Source organism: Fukomys damarensis, unplaced genomic scaffold (genome assembly GCF_012274545.1).
Source record: "Fukomys damarensis isolate Sample0158 unplaced genomic scaffold, DMR_v1.0_HiC HiC_scaffold_28, whole genome shotgun sequence".
Classification (NCBI taxonomy): domain Eukaryota; kingdom Metazoa; phylum Chordata; class Mammalia; order Rodentia; family Bathyergidae; genus Fukomys; species Fukomys damarensis.
Window position 1 is genome coordinate 6,358,753 of NW_022900940.1, and position 13,609 is coordinate 6,372,361.

The window sequence follows — 13,609 nt, forward strand, 5'->3', positions numbered from 1 at the left end:
GTACCAAAAAAAAAAAAAAAAAAGGCCTTCTTTGTCTCTAACAACATACACTGCTGTCCATCTACCTTGTTTAGTAAATTCTTTCCCTAGGAGAACATAATATCCATAATGGCAGGGATTTGTTATTGTAGTTGTACTTTTCTCTCTACTATTATATATGAAGTACCTAGAATAGTGCCTGAAGAAAACTCTAGAGACGAGAAGATCGAATTGGAGAGACAGGCTTAATTCTTGATCTTTTGTACTTCACATTCTACTCAAGGGACCAGACATTACACAAGTAATTAATTACAGTTGTGACACTTGCTATAAAGACAAGGGATTCAAGGTAAGAGGATACAAACTAAGAAAGAGAAGGCATTGATACAGCAGGGTGAGGTGTTTAGGAGTTCCCTGAAAAAGTGAAGGCTGCCCAGGAAAAGACAAGGCAAGAAGGTGTGTTCAGGTCTTTGATGCTCTGGAGGAGCTGAAGGCCAGAAGCTGTGGTTGGAGTCAGGAAAGGAAGAGAGGCTGGAGAGGCAGGCTCTGGCTAGATCCTGAATGGCAGCATGGGCTCAGCTGTGAGTGAGGTGTTGATACTCCATGGACGCTCTTGATGGCTTTGCCATGAATCTTATCCACTCAAGATTGTCTCTGCCTTAATGAACGAGGCACTGGGAGAGGCAGACTCCTTTGGGGAGGATCTTCAAAATGAAGGAGCACCAGAAGTGGACATCCTCCTTCTGCAGCAAGCCACAGGAAAGGTCTGGAAAGTTAGCACCTCAGCTTCTGCACCTAGCTCACCTGCCTTGGAATGTGCAACTGCTAGTCCCAGGAAGGAATCCTGAAGAAAACTTCACTAAGTCTGGGACTTTGAAATATCTAATAAAGGTGTTATAAGCAAGTGAGAGTGAAAAGCCTATCTCCGGAATAGCTCAGGGCCTTACCCCTCCCCTACCTAGGTTATTCCTTATGGTCCAAGTCCCAAACTGGTCCAGACTGAGGTTTTCAGTAATCTGCAGTGATGAAGAGAATAAAGGACAAATATAGGAATATTTCCTATGTACAAATACATTACCAATGGTGAATTTGGGGGAGAACTAATTTTTTTTCTGAGATTGTCTCCCCTCCCTTTTTTTTCTTGAAAGAAGTTTGACTAATTTTAATAACTCCTCTCCTTTTGTGTTTGTGTGCTACTGGGGATTGAACCCAGGGCACTCCACCATTGATCTACACCCTTAGCACTTTTTATTTTTTACTTTGAGACAGGGTCTCATTAAGTTGCCTAGGCTGGCCCCAAACTTGTGAGCCTCCTGCCTCAGCTTCCCAACTAAATGGTCAATATCCTTTCTTTAAAGGAGTGATACCAATAAAATATATTGGTTTCCTTTCTTAAAATGTCCTCAATTGGCCACATCATCAGTTTATAGTTCTGTGTTGATTCCCCAACTTACTCCCCTCACTGAGTTTGTCCTTAAAGTTTTCCGGGTTTTGTACCAAGTTCACAATGCCGTTAGTGAAACTTTCAGGTCTACGGCAACTGAGGGAAAAAGGAAAGAGAATATATGACAAGGTAACTGGAAAACAAGAAGGGCAGGAGCTAGAAAGGTTAAGATTTCAATCCTAGTTGCTAAAAATGATTGTCCTGCTTTGCACAGTGTCCCTTCAGTGGTTTTAAGAGAGAAAATAGCTTCTTGGAGCAGCTAACCCACCTGCAGCACCTGAGGACCTGGGGAGAACCTAAGGACTCCTTTCCATAGTCATTTCTGGTGAGGACTCAGGACGTGCTCTGTTATCAGTGGGAACATCAGAGAGTGAGGTGGAGATGCCATAGACTTCTGAAGAAGCAACGCAGGTCTGAGGAAGGTGGAGCATCCCCGACCGTCCATGTTATACCTCAACCACATTTTGCAGTCAGTTGCAATGAGGCTTGGGCTTAATGCTTGTCAGGAATGTGAGGTCATGTTGATCTGCCTCTTCCACAGTGGGAGATGTCACGAGTCAAAATTGTTCTGGGTGAGACCTTAGATCATTTACCAAAGTTAAACTGGATCATAGACCTAAGTGTGAGACATATAACTTCCAGAAGGAAATACGGGAGAATGTTGACTTCGGTGTTTCACACCTGTAATCCCAGCACTAAGAAAACGGAGGTGGGGGGATCCAGAGTTCTAGGCCAGCCTGGGCTGAATGATGAATTCAAAGCCTTCCTGGACTATGTAGGAGGACCTAGTCTTAAAAAGGGAGGAGAAAGAGAAAGAGAGAGAGAGAGGATATGAATCTCTTTGTGGCCTTGGGAAGGCAAAGATTTCTTAGAAATGAGACCAAGAAAAAGGTCTGTTAAAGAAAAAGTTAATAGTTTAGACTTTATCAAAATTAAAAATTTCTCTTTGAAAGACGTAAGAAATGAAGACAAGTCAAAGACTGGAGAGAATATTTGCAAAACATATCTGATAAAGGACTTGTATCTAGGAGATATAAAGAACATTTACTATGCATTAAGAAGACAAGCAACCTGATGAAATCATGAGCAAAAAGATGGGAGTGGACTTTTCACCAGAAGACATTTGCTCAGCTGGTAAGCACAGGAGAAGATTGTCCACATCAGTATTCATTCGGGAAAATGTGAATTCAAACTACACTGCAATACTGCGCCTGTGGGAACGGCTTGAAGCACAAAACCTGACAGTGCCAGGCACTGGGGTAGATGTGGAATGCTCCTCCCACACTGCCGGTAGGGTGCAATACAGTACATTTCCTCTGGAAAACAGTTCAGCAGTTTCTTATCATGTTAGACGTCTGCTTGCCATATGAGCCAGCAGTCCCACTCCTAGGGACTTACCAAGAGATGAAGGCGTATGTTCACACAGTAACCTGCACTCACGTACTTGTGGTTGTTTTATTCACAGTGACCTAGATTTGAGAATAACCCAGATGCCCTTCAGCTGCTGCTGGTGAGCAAGTTGCAGTACCTCCATAGTGTGGACTACTACTCAGCAGTCAAGAGGAAGAAACTACTGTCCCATGCAACATGGGTGAGTGTCAAATGCACTATCCTAAGGGAGGAAGCCAGCCTCAAAAGGTCATGTACTGTGTAATTCCTTTATAGAAAAGACAAAACTATAGACATGGAGAATCAATTGTCAGTGTTTGCTAAGGGTTGAGGGGACGGGGATTTGACTGCAAAAGAGAATTGGGAAGGGCATCAAAAGATAACAGAGAGGGGACAGAAATAGAATACATCTTGATTCTGGAGGTGCTTACAGATGGAATGTATTAGTCAAAACTCAAAAAACCTGCACACTGGGACAGTTCCATTTTACTGTATATAATTATACCCCAATAAACCTCACTTCTCATCATTCTGGACTGAAAAGTTTCCCATCTCCCATTCTGTATTACTTGTTCTCTAAAAGTGATAACCAAATGACTAGCTTTGCAAAGTGTTGCTGTGTACCTGGCATCATGAGCAATTATACACCTTCTCGAGTAGAATCCAGGCCATAATCCTAGGAGTTACCCTTTACTCCTCTTTCCTTCATATGCGCATCATTCATCGGCGCCCCATCCTTGCACTTGGCCTTCAGTGTGTATCCTGAATCTGAGCTCTTTTTAGTGTCTCCACTGCTTTGACTCCAGTCCAAACTCACTGGCCTCCCTCCTTCTCTTGCTCCCAGGACCTGTCAGGATATGCTCAGTCATGTGACAGTAATTACCGTCCCACAGATCTCTGTGATTGATTCCTCTCTGAAAACAAACTGATTCCTCCTAATGGTGTTGGGAGGTGGGACCTTGAGGGAGGTGTTAAAATTAGGAGGGCACCACCCTCACGAATGGGTTCATGCTCTTATGAAAGGGATTGACAGTGAGTCTATCGTTCTTACCCTTCTACCTTCTGCCACGTTGAGGATATGTCCCTCCCTTCTGGAGGACACAGCATGTGTGGCACCATCTCGGAGGCTGAGATAGGTCCTCCCCAGATGCTGGCACCGGGAGGTGGATTTTCCAGGCTCCAGAACTGTGGGAAAGGAGCATTTGCTCTTTACAAGTTCCCCTGTCTGAGGTATTTTGTTCTGGCAGCCACAAGCTGACCAAGTCAGAGGCTGACTGAGTCTCCACCATGAACATCACCGGTCACTGAAATGGAGCTGTGGCGGGCCTCATAAATGACAGTTCACTCGCTGACATGGAAGTAGCAGCACAGGTGACTTGTACCTGCGACATCATAGTCAGAGTCACACACCCACACGCAGCAACAGGAGGCATAACCCATGCCTGTCTCTGCAAAGGAGCATGGGAACTGCCTGGCCATTAGCTACCTGGGCGCCATGATTCTTCAAGGTGTCTTTTGCAAACAGTAGACTGAGGGATCCTTTAAAGATGTCTGTGAGTTGCGTCCCTGCTCATAATGCTCCCATGACTTCTCACAACACCTAGATTAAAATCCAGAATCTTGACCCTGGCCTTAAACGCCACTAAACTTCATCTGTCTCCAGCTTCTCCACCCCCAGTTCAGCTTTCGTTTCATGGCCCCTCCCTTCTTCCTTTCTACTTTTTCCCTTGGATATCTCCATATCTCCATGTCGCTTCTTGCCCAGGTGTCTGCTAGCTGTCTCCTCTTCATAAAGAACATCAGAAACTTTATTTTTCTTTATACATTTATCATGGCTCAGTATTCCATAACTTAGGATTTGTTTTTCACCTGAATCTTTTTTTTTGAGACAAGGTCTCGCTATGTAGTCAAGGCTGACTTGAACTCAGTTTGCAACCCAGGCTGGCCTCAAATTTATGGTGATCCTCCTGCCTCAGCTTCCTACATGCTGAGATTATAGGAGTGCACCATGATGCCTGGTTTTAATTTCTTTTTGTTCTTGTTGTTTTCAATTCTGGGATCAATCTTGTATCCTTGGTGCCTAGGCCAGTATAGAAAAAGTCTTTTTACATACTAGGAACTCACTAATAATTTGTGAAAAGGGAAGCACTTTTACATCTAAAACTGAATAAACTGGATGTGTTAGCATAGGCCTATATTCCAACTACTACTTGGGACGTTGCGGAGGCAAGGAAATCAAGAATTTGAGGCTCCTTGGCAATTTAGCAAGAATTTGTTTCAAAGAAACAGCTGGAGGGAGGCAAGCCTTGGCCAGCCCCTTCCTCCTCCCTTCCCTTTGCTCCCCTCACCCCTCAATGGACTGGGACAGCTTACTTCAGTGTCCTCCCTGGTTTTCTCACAGCCATCCTCCTCCACTGCACTCCAACAGGGGAGTCAGCGTGTGTCCCTCTCCCACTCTAGCCTTCAGATGCAGAGTTGTCTTTATGAAGGGTGGGGCCACCTGGAGTAGCAAAGATCAGGGAGGGAGGGATCTGGGCCCCTACGTAGCCTATGGTTGGGCTGCAATTTGAGCCCTTGCATTCGCTCTAGGTCCTCGAGGTCAGGTCAGAAGGAGCTAGTGAGTTAGTTACCACCATTTCCACCACCCAAACAAAGAAATCAAGTCCCAGACACTTGTCCCACACACCTCAGTCAAGGCGTGGTAGAACGAGAATTTTAAGTTCTTCCTATGTCATCAAAAGCCAAATCCCTGGATCTCAGGAATCCTGAAAATTGTTAACAGAGGAAGGAAATGGAGCCACTTGGACAAAGAAAAAGCAAAAATCCACGAGTCCGCTCAACAGGTTTGCAGGCAGGAGAAGCGTATGAGGAAGTGAGGGCCACCTGAAAAATGAGCAGAACCAGCCAAACTGAGCCAGTATCTGGGAGGGCTGAGAAGAGGAGGAAGTGCTAACTATGGAACCGGAACCAGAAGAACACCTAGGCCTCACCTCTCCATGATCAGCCATCCTGCAGTCTGCCGCCTAACAATGTAAACAGAGAGGTGAAGTCTCTTGCTGGGGGTCACCCAGCTAGGAAGGCATGTGGCAGGATTCACTCAGGTTTCCTGACTTCAAAGCCCATTCTCGTCTTTTTTCTTTCTTTCTTTTTTTTTTTGGTTTTTTGAGACAAGGTCTCACCATGTAGTTGAGACTGACCTGGAATTCACTATGTAGCCCAGGCTGGTATTGAACTCACAGCAGTCCTTCTGCCTTAGCCTCCCAAGTGCTGGGATTATAGGCGTGTGCCACCACGCCCGGCTTCTCTTCTTCTTTCTTTTGAGTTTGGTTTTGTTAAACATGTAAGAGGTCCCTACTGTGTGCCCAGTGACAAGCCCTGTGGTACTGGGTTAGAGGACAGTGTGGATAACTCAGCCTAAGGAAAGCAGGCAGGTGAGTAGATAACAGGGGCACTGTGGTTGTCAGGTGAGCCATGATTGATCATCTGTGGCTCCCTATTCTTTTGTGTTTTCTCCTTTCTCCAGCAGATTGTTGGGCCTGTATTCTCTGTAAGGAGGAGGAAATGTGACAGAGACAAAAAGACCTGTCAGTCTCTGCCTCCTGAGTTCTGAAACTCTAAACTCTCAAACATCCCACAAGGGAACTGAAAGGCAGTCAGGGGTAGACAGACGTTGGAAAGGCAGAAAGAGAGAAGAGGGTTTTTCCAGACAGGAAACGGATTCTCACATGCTGGGTGCAGAAGACAAAGCTTGGAAGGCAGAGTACAGGGAGCCTGTCCCAAACAGCACCCCAGGAAGGCTGCAAGGCCCCAGAGCAGAAGCAGGGGCCTAGGCATCTGTGCAGACAGACCCAGAGGCCACCTCACAGAGATACCAGGGACGCCAGCTGGGGCCTGCACTGCCAACACCCCTGGGACTCAAAGGGTCCAAGAAGGAAACCAGGAATATCTCTACCGCAACATGTGATGAACAGGTGCCCTGAGATCAGGTAGACACCCCTCCCCAATACTAAGATTGAATTAGGCTCCTGGTTCAACATGAAAATCAAAAAGAGAGAGATGACAATCAGGAAAGACACTTCTGGCACACTTGAAGTTGGTATCTGCTATGTTGTCAAAGAAGCAAACCCAGGGGCCTCAGAACATCAAGACCAGCCAGGATCACCCAGGAAGCTTATCAGGGAGGGCATCCGAGGTCCGGGAGCAGCACCTGCAGTGGCACAGAGGGGTGGTGGCCGCCAGGCAACCAGGCCCAGACGTGCAGTCCAAGCAAACCAGTGGAAATGAGGGCACAAGGAACCCAGCCACTTTGAAGCACTCTGTGAACCTCACAGATTGGTAGAGTTTTATCTTGAAGACAATGGTTAGTCATTTACAGATGATAATCAAAGAAGGTGTAGGATATTTCCTGAATTTTGAAAATCTTTGGGGGCAAGTATATATAGGCTTGGGGTCAGATGAGAAAGGGGAGAGGAGATCAATTTTTTTAAAAAAGCAAAAAACAGAAAAGGACAGTGAGAGAGGGTATTAGGGGAAAACAGTGAGAGATTTTCAATAGGAAGATTTGCTGGACTTAATTCAAATCTGGATTCTGGGTTTTAGGGGAGAAGGAAGAGTTAAGGATAAAGCTCAGGTTCCTGATTTAGGTGACTGACTGGGTGGGTCAAGGTGGTATCAGCAGACAGGGTCAGAGGACAGAGACTCTGGGAGAAGGAATGATAAATTTGATGAGAAGCTGGGGTGTGGCTCAGTGGCACTTCTTAATCACTTCTCCGCCTTATCTGTCAAATGGAACCACTAATCCTACACCCCCAGAGTTACAAGGAAGAGTCAAAAACTGGGTGTGGGGGTGCTCACCTATAATCCCAGCACTCTGGGAGGCTATGGCAGGAGGAGTGCAAGATTGAGCCCAGCCTGGGCAAATTAGTGACTTAGCAAGAATCTGTTCTAAAAATGTTTAAATAAATTTTTTAAAAAGGGAGGGGTGTAACTCAGTGCAAAGGCTCTGAGTTTAAGCCCCAATACGGGGTGGGGGTGGGGGGGGAGGAGAAGGAGGAGAAGGAAATAAGAAAATGCTTACCTACAACTATGTACACAGTAGCGGGTCCACCGCTGTAGGAAAAAAGAGGACAGCCTTAGTAAGCCTCAGCAGGATTGGTGAAGAAGCTGGAGATACTCGGCTTGTGATGGTATCATTGAAGCTGAGGAGGGGAGAGGATTTCAAGAAGGACAGAGTTCCAGAGAAACTATTCGGTATTTACACGTGTATAATTAATGGTATAAGTAAGGTTTGAAATGTATAATTGATAATGTGAAAGACAAATAAAAGGTCTAAAGAAGTACAAGAATTGGGATGGGTAGGGGAAAGGAAAGAAGGGAAAAGAAAAATATGAGAAAAGGAAAATAATGGAAACAAAATCTTTGTAAATAGGGAAGAGTGGAGGGGGTGAAGAGAGGTCAGGGGAATGGGGAAAAAATAAGAACCAAGATCCATCCTGTAAAGATACAAGATCCCAATGATGAGTGTAACTGTACTGTATACCTAAAATGTACCAGTAAACTCAATGGAAAAAAAAGGGAAGAATAGACTGTCACAGTTTCTGTGGATGAGGGATGGATCAGAGGTGACTGTAAAATGCCCTTTGACTTAGCAATTAGAAGGTACTAGTACCTTTGACCAGAGCGCTTGAGATGGGAGCCAGGAAGCAGAGGCAGCGGGAGGATGGGAGTCCCAGTCACCTGCCACCACCTCCACCTGCCTTCTCACCACCCCTTCATTTGGAAGAGGTGCTTCATTTGGAAAATTCTCCTTTAAGTCATGCCTCAAAAATATGCATTTGGAAAGTAGTAAGCTGTAGTATTCGCAGTCTGTGAATGAAATAGCTCCTCTTCATCATTCTTTAGTCTTTTGTGGATAAGTCGAAGGTATGTAGTTGTTTCCTTTCATTAGAATTGTTACATCATTTTGGAAGGTTTCTGTTTACCATTTTATTGCTATGTGGTTCTTTTTCAAATAACATATTTTGCAAACACAAAAAAACAAAACCCAAACAACATATGTGCCTGGCATTTAACTCAAAAGCTTGAACCCCTCGTTCCACATGTGTGTCGGAGGTGAAATGTGAGGGAGGACCAGGGATGCTCTGGACGAACTGTGCAATCCGGCACATCCTCCTTTAACGAATGATAGCAGTGGCTTTTGAGGTTGATTTGGTCGTACAGACTGTGTTTGTCAAAGCTGTCATTAAAACCCTATTACAGTACTTTTCCCATTGCAGAATGTCTCCTGGTAATCCAAACGTGGGCAGCAGCTAAGCACGGTCAATTTCATGACCTCCTTCTGCTCCCCACCTCCCCCTCTTGACTCTCCTGCTCCCCAGGGGATGATCCCTCATCCCTAGCAACCACTGCAGCTGCTACTGTTTCTTCACTCTGGCAAGGAAAGCTGCATAGGCTTGGGGCCAGGTCTTTTGTCCACGGCTCCCTGTGGAAGATGTTAGAAGACAGCAGCGCTCACTCGCTGTCAGTGACCCAAGTTGATCACCTTTTGCAGAACATCTGGATTGCAACACACAAGGTTCAAAGGTGCAGAGTACAAGTCTGCACCTGGCCTGGCTATTTAAATGGAGCTGACCTCAGCCTAACATCAGGTCCCTAGCTGCTATGCAGCGGGTTGGATGCCAAATATAAATATTAACTTCACCATCTTCTCCCCTAGGCCTTTGGGACTAAATGAAGCATGTTAATCACCTACTGTCAAAAAAAAAAAAAGCTGCCCAACTCTTTCTGAGACCTGAACCCCTCTCCCAAGCAGGCAGAATTTCCTTTCCAACAACTGCTTTTGTTTTTTCTCTTCTTTTCTTCCTGTCCCCCTCCTCCTCCCCTCTTCTTCCCCTCTTCCTCTTTTTCTTCTATTTTTTTTCTTTTCCTTCTCTTCTCCTCCTCCTTCTCCTCCTCCTCCTCCTCCTCCCCCTGCTTTTCTGTCTCTTATCTCTCTCCTTCTGCCTCTCTGTTTTTGTTTCTGTTGTTTTGTCATTGTTTTAAATGGTACTAGAGATTGAATCAAGGGCTTTTGAATTCATCTACATCTCCAGCTCTTTTATTTTGAGATAGGCCCTTGCTAAATGGCTGAGTTGCCCAGAATGGGCTTAGATTTGCAATCCACCTGCCTTAGCCACCTAGCATGCTGAGATTTCGTGTGTGTGCTACCATGCCTGGTTTTGTTCTAGTTTTTGCTGTACTAAGGAGCACTGAGCTACCTTTCCAGTCCTCTTTAACTTTTATTTTATTTTTCAGACATTGTTTCACTAAGTTGCCCAGGTTGTCCCCAAACTCCCAATCCTGCCGCCTCAGCCTCCTAAGCAGCTGGGAATACAGACGTGCACCTCTGTAATGCCCAGCGCCAACAACTGTTTCTAATGTTTGTTGACTGTAGCGCTTCCTCAGCTCCACAGTAGCCCCTTGCCTCACAGGCCATCAGGTGGTGGGCATACTGTAGGGGAGAGGCTGGTGAGTGAGCGCCTGGTCAGGAACACCTGTCAGGACCCTGTGCCTGGGGAGGAAGTGCGGTAAAGTGGCACATTGGACTGGAAGTGGGTCCTGAGTGACTCCTTCTGCTCAGGGGTGTGTGGCAGATGTGGAGTGTAAGGACAGCTTAGACAGTGAGATTCCTGGACACAGGATTGAACGTGGTTTTCCTTCCAGCAAGAGACCACAAGATAGAGAAGTCATGACTTGATCGTACATTATTAATTTATTGTCTTGACTATCATTGATATCCAAAATACTGAGCCCTGGGGACGACAAGGTCATATGTGAAATATTACGAGGTAAGTTGAAGATAAGACTCAAAACCTCAACTAGTTTCAGGGAAAGAAGTGTTTCCATAGGAGCGCCCAGTCATTCTTTCCTTCAACACATCTCCTGAGCACCTGTTACCCCAGCTGGGAACTAGGAGCATGATAGAGACGACAGACAAGGGCGCTCCATCCTGGAGCCCAGTCCTGCATGACTGTGGGCCTACTGCCTGGCCCAGAGAGATGTCTTCATGGCAGTATCTGGCTGGCAAGGAAGGAGAGGCCACCCAACTCGTGGCATCTAAATGGGCCTCATGTGTGAGGCTCGATGAAGGCCGGGAAGCTGGGGTGTATTGAGAGGAGGACCTGATCTAGTTTGCTGATTCCTGACCAGGGGCATCCCGGTCCCAGGAAGCATTTGACAATGGAGACATTTTTACTGTGACAGCTGGGGGAGGCAAGTGCTGCTGGCATCTACAATGTAGAGGCCGGGAATACAGCTGATGTGTGCAAGGCATGAGCCTGCCCCTCACAACCAGATGGTGGCTCTGAACACAGATCTGATCGAAAAATATGGATGGGGGTCTAGTGTCCCATTAAGAAACTCAGGTTGGTACTAGGGGCCCGACAGTGCTTTTGGGAAGAAGCAATTTGACTTGAGAATTAGTGATACTTAGCGTTAGTCAGAAGACATCCTGAGGAGCCAGAGCCCAGGGTTCGGGAATGGCCAGTGATGTGGAAGAGGAAGGAGATGAAACCACCTGTGTTTGGAGGCCAGGGAGCATCTTCTGCACTGTTATAAGGTGGGAACTTTATTTGGAGGCTAACATAGTTTCCACAGCCATCCTCCCACACACTGACGCGTGGACTTTTGAAGCACGAGTGACACAGCTCCATTCGTTTTTAGGGAATCCACTCTGACAGCAAGGCGGATGTCTTGCTGAGGGTGAGGCTAGAGGCAGGTGAAAGACATTTGCGATCTAGAAATGACCTACAGAAGCTGAGGCTGGCAACACAGGGGAGCTGCAGCAAACTCCAAGGGACAGAGAAGTTTTGCATTTGGCGATGATCTGGATGTGGGGTGAGAAGGAATTGCTCAGTATGAGGTTTCTAGCTGTAGGCTCGTTGGAGTGGTAAAGGCAGTGTAGAGAAGTAACTTGCAGGGGGACATAGTTCAGCTTAGGAAACATAGTGATCTGGGCTCCCTCTGAACGTGGCTCCACTGCTGCAGGAAGATCTGCCTTGGAAATACGGAGGGGGGTCACTGGTGCCCACAGAGGGTGCTGAGATTGCAGACACAAGGGCAGCATTGAGGGAAAGCATCCAGTGAGAGACCAGAAGGCAAGGGCAGGAAGCTGAGGTCCATGCATAGAGTATAGAAATAGGGACCAGCGAGGTAGAAAGAAAGAGCAGTATTATCCACAGAGAGAGTTCTTTAAGAACATGGTCAAGCTGTCCTGAGAAGGAGAGGGCAGGCAGGATGCAAAACCGGTGGACACATCAGTCAAGTGGCCACTGGTGACCTTTTCAAGAGCAGTTTCACTACAATGGTGGGGGTGGAATTTATTTAAAGACACTTGATTACCCACATGTAGAGGAAGAAAATGGGAAGGGAGTATCTTTATAACCAGGCAGAATTTGAATAAAGAGCAGTCTTTTTCCAGGTTTGGCAAACAGAAAAGGAGTACATCAATTAAGTAGCAGAAAAGTACATTAACAATAACTCCAAGCATTAAGAAGTTATGTTGCACTAAAAAGAAAGTCTGGAGACAAGCAGCCTCAGAGATTATTTGGCAGTTTAGCAGTATCATTAAGAATCTGTACTCTATTTTTCTGTATCCTAAACATATTGGCCTTTGTCTTTATGCTTATATCCTCATGATCACAAAATAGCTGCTATAGTGCCAAGCGTTACAACCTCAAATGATAGTGCCTAAAGCAGAAGGGGCAGGGGACAGGTATCAAAATGAGGCTCACCTCATGCTTACTTCTTTTTATCGTGAAAATTTCCCTCATGTCTCAGGCCAGAACACATTCATGTGCCCTCCCCTAGACCAACTAAGGTAAAGGTCAACAGGACTATCATAAAGTGCTCTCATCCAGCATGCTTCCTATCTGAACAAAACTGGGGTTCTCTTTGCAAAGAAGAAGGAGGACTGGCAGCTGAGGTGGGTGCCAACAGTGTCTGCGACAAGAATCTATCTTTTACAGAAAGCGCTAAGCTCATGGGGAGTTTGCAAAGAGTAACTGGCCTCCATAGTGGGTATCAGCAGAGAAACATTATACCATCTCCAGTTGTAGCCCCACTTTAGCAGCAGGCCAGTTCTTCATGGATCTTAGGTCCTACTCAGGAGCACCAAGTGGCAGGTGATAACTGTGATGATGGCGCGGGTGACAAAGCACACTTAGCAAGTGCTGACCATGTGCCTTAGATGCTCTTAAGATTTGCATTGATAGAGGAGAAAACTGAGGCGTTTAGGGGCTTAAACACCTTGGCCAAAGCCACTCAGCCACGAGTAGCAGCATCAGCTCTGGGCTGTCGCAGCCTAACATGATGCACATACTGACTGCATCCTCCTCCCTTCTTGTGAGAAAGGGGCCCCAGGGTGTTTCATCACACTTCGGACGTGGAAGCAGTTGTGTGTAAGAATGGATAGCTGGCTGATGTGAGCATTCTCTACCAATGTCTTGAGTTTTCAGCATTTCATTCTCCCGCACAGATTTTAATGGAAGCAAATCCACCGCACAACCCACTCCTGCAGCTCTGTGAAGAGGCTCACTGGGTGTGCCTCCTGCCCCAGGACCTGGGGAGAGAGCCGCTTCGCAAGGTTCATAGGGTGTGCGCACGCCATAGCACCCACAAGTTCCCCAGTAGAATGAGGTTTGGAGGACAATGCATGCAGCTGAGGGAATTCACCTGGAGGAAAGAAAGTACCTCCAACAGAAGAGGCCAGAAGTTGTCTCAGATGTTCAGTCCTTTCTTTTCTTTTTTTTTTTTCGTACT